The sequence below is a fragment of the Aulonocara stuartgranti genome (genome assembly GCF_965226115.1).
Source record: "Aulonocara stuartgranti genome assembly, chromosome: 3".
In the NCBI taxonomy this organism is placed as follows: Eukaryota; Metazoa; Chordata; class Actinopteri; order Cichliformes; family Cichlidae; genus Aulonocara; species Aulonocara stuartgranti.
Window position 1 is genome coordinate 8,142,621 of NC_138941.1, and position 3,790 is coordinate 8,146,410.

At 43.0% G+C, this 3,790-nt stretch overlaps 1 protein-coding gene across 1 annotated transcript in view; it reads left to right on the plus strand.

Annotated features, from left to right (window-relative positions):
• Positions 1–294, plus strand: part of LOC309702393 (NACHT, LRR and PYD domains-containing protein 3-like) — a 200,764-nt gene extending 200,470 nt beyond the window's left edge. The window contains exon 13 of the mRNA XM_082527110.1: positions 1–294. This exon is cut by the window's left edge and continues 551 nt beyond it. The gene's annotated coding sequence lies outside the window, so the exon portion shown is untranslated.
• The last annotated feature ends 3,496 nt before the right edge of the window (positions 295–3,790 follow it).

A 3,790-nucleotide genomic window follows, 5' to 3' on the forward strand; every position in this document is an offset into this window, starting at 1 on the left:
AAAGAGTGTCTCCTGTTACAGAAACACTCTGACTGTTGAACAGATAGTTCAGTCTGTACATGTCTGTCTCTTTCACTCACAAACACGTTTTCAGATTCATGGATTCAATCAGTTGATGTTTGAAACTCTTCTAAATGATTCCTTGTAAACTTCTTCAGTCACAAACAAACAGGAAGTGATGTCACATGTGTTCCTGTCCACACAGCAGAATGAGTCTATTGCTGACAGTGATGTACAAACAGAGTGAGCATTTCTGAGGCCCAAAATAAACTGAGTAGTTCACTGAATGAACAATGGACTGTGAGCTCAGTTCCTTCATCATTAGTATGGATTATATATGTATATGTATTATATTAGTATCATATATATCAGGTGCTGCTGCTTTCAGTCATTGTGCAAATGTGCTGTTTGTAAGCTTGTAAAGCTGCAGTCAGCTGAGACTGAAGAAGTCACCTGATCAGTGAGCAAACGTTTCTGAAAACGTCCAGATGAACAGAATCAACCTTTTGGGATCAGCCAGCAATGCAGCATCATTGTTGTTCAGCTTCAGAGGTTTGCAGGAATGAACTGCTGACCAGAAACAGCTGCAAAGTCCAAGAAAATACCAGCTGGAGTTCAGCTGCATTTGAAGAAGTCAAAGAAAAGTAAGGATGGCAAAGGGCGACGTTTTCTTCCAAAGAGCTGCAAACATGGTCGACGCCTCATTAGAAGAATCATCTGGACATTTGTGAGGAACTCTAACCAAGAAAGCAACGTCACACAGATCCAACAGACAGTTTCCATGACTGCAAGTGTTGAGTGGAAAAATGCTACATTGCATTATTGCATCCTCTCACCACAGGAGGCACTGTTGGCACCACTGATTGCTGATCAGCTGTTCTCTGATGATCTGATTGATACTGTGAATAACGGGACTCACTGAACTCTGTGACACAGTGAAGATTACAGAGTTTAACTTCAACATCTGACTGACGTCACACAGACAGAAGGATGAACCAGTGAGGCACAGAACACAGTTACTGGAGATACTGGATCAGCTCCATGTGAACCTCTGATGGAGAAGCTGCTGAGCCAGAGAAACATCAGGACATGACAGCAGCTGCACTTATCTAACAACATGTAGCAGAGCTGATCTATGTTAGAGGATCTATCACAGCAGCTGAAGCCAAAGTCCAACACTGGATACCAGCTGAGCCTGTGCTGAGTGTAGTGTTACAGGAAAAGGGCAGAAACACTGGTAGCTCCCAGTGATGCTGACTGGGGCACAGAGCTGAATGATGCAGCATCAGGACACTGTTTCAGTCTGACTGACAGAGAAACCTGTAGCTGTATCTACATGTGAGGCAGAGGCCACACAAGCAGCTTTCTATGTTTCACAGTGACTGAGATCTTCAGTGGGGGTGGACATGCTCCTGTACAGACCTCTGAGGAGAACCAAGGTGCAGTCAAAGAGTCCAGTCTGTCCTCACAGATGTGAACATGTGCTTTCATCAGGTCTGCTGTCAGCTAGCAGGCTCACATCAGAATCACTGTTCCTGACAAACACAGTCTGTGTGACATCATCAGTCAGCTGATGGTCCCAGATCTGAATGGTTTCTGTCTCTACTGAGGAAGTCAGAGAATATCACTGAGGTGTGGATCAGGTCTGAGTGAGCTGTGGAGGGACAGCTTTAAACAGTCCACAGGTCTCACGTCCTGCTCAGTCTGGTAGCAGATACCTCGTATTGTTCCAGATGTGCTGACATCAGCAGCAGCACAGCTGTGTGATACCATGAATCTCAGTTATTGATCCAACACACAGTAAATACAAAGATCAGGATTTCTGAGAGTAATCATTATGAGTCTGAACACATGATCACTGAATGTTAGTCTCCACAATAATAAGCTAACACAACCAAACACAGCTTTCAGCTCTTATTTTGAAACTGGCTTATTTAGAGAGCTGTGATGTGAGCGTGCCTGGCTCTGAGGCACTTGGGTCAGCCTCTGTTGTTTAGAAGTGTTACAGACTGTGAATGACACAGACCTGTCAGTTTCCATGTTTGTCTGTAACACAGCTCAGGGCTCCATGCTGAACGCATCCATCCAGTGTTATTGATCCAGGACTGATACCAGCATTGGGATCAATACTACAACACACAATCACATGTGTCCACGTGATGTGTTTGACCAGCTTTATTCATTAATGATCAATCAGCTTATTTACTGCATCTGAGTCCAGCTTCATTTAAATGATCCAACCATGAAAATGACATCAGTCCTACAGAAGCACTTCATGCTAACAGGAAGTCATTGATTAAGGTGGAATAACACAGAGACACAACCACTCACAGCTAACCTGACCCCACTAACTGCATGTGTTTGGACTGTGGGAGGAAGCCGGAGTACCGGAGAGGACGCACACAAACACGGGAGAACATGAAGCTCTGAAACAAAGATGGTGGATTTGACCTCAGGACCAGGCGGGGTTACGGGGGCCATGACCCCCCAATAATAGATCCAGCTACACTGAAACTGTCAATTTCATTTACTTTTCCTGTTTTAAAGCTATCAGGCTGCTTTGTGGCTCACTCAATACTAAACTAAGATACTTTCAGTGTGAATCATTTGCAGGAACACAGGCAGGATTTAAGGTGCAGAACTTTACAGTCTCTGTCTCAAAGTTGGTCTGAACATGCTAACAGCTCTTTGTTTTTTTCAGTTTTCACTGGTTTGATGTAATGAAAGAAATTTTAAAGAAGCAGACGATTGTTGTTATTTTAGTTCTATAGTTTCATAAATCGTGGTGTGGATCTAAGTCAACATTCAGAATAAATAAGATAATACAGCACTTTGATGGTTGCCTTTGTATTTTCCCAGCAGTGCTCAGGTTGGTTCTCGGCTACATTTACATACAGATGTTAATGTGTTCAGCAGCTGGACTCATCTGAGGAAGGAACATTGGAAAGGTGCTCAGTGCACAACTGCATCACTAATTTTATGTAAGACCCTGTGTTTTATTGTATTTATATATTTGTAACATTTGACTCAAACACTTTTGGGAAGGATGAAAATGTTTTCAGGAGGAAGTTTTTCCTTCTGTCCGACTGCAGTACACACAACACTGCGTCTCCCCCCATTATCACACTTCCTCAGGCTGCTGATGAGCGCCCCCTGGTGTCAGTGTTGATGACGTCATGCACAGTGAAACATAAACAGTGTCTGTTAATAAAAAATCATGTGTCCATTTTCATGTTTGCATCATGTTTCTGTAAAATCATCAGCTGTTTCTGAACCTTCTTCATTGTTTGACTCATTCCAACAGCTGTGAGCTGTGATGGAGTCAGAGCAGCTTCATCACTGATGTTCAGGTGAAGCTGAACTTAATAAACTGTAGAAATGATCAGGATTCAGGTTGGATGTGTGAAACACTTCTGTGTGAGGTCGCAGTGCTTCATATGTGTGTGTGGGCTGAAGCACACACGTGTGAGTCCTCAGAGGTTTCACACACATCACTGCACACACTTATAATCCTAGTTTAAGCTTGTGGATCATATCGGACACATCAGCAGCTCTTTGGAGACAAAGATTTGAGATTTAAGATGAGTCATAGTCTTTCTATCCATGGTAGCTTCCACTGCTGAGGCTGGGGAAACATGAAGAGGATAATTAAGAGCAAGCATCAGCTCTGTCTCATCTAACTACACAGTATTATGATCATGCACTTATGTCTCAAACTAAGACACAATGAGACAAAATGAGTTCTGTGAGTCTTTAGATTATCAGTAAATTCTGGTGACAGTTTGACGCT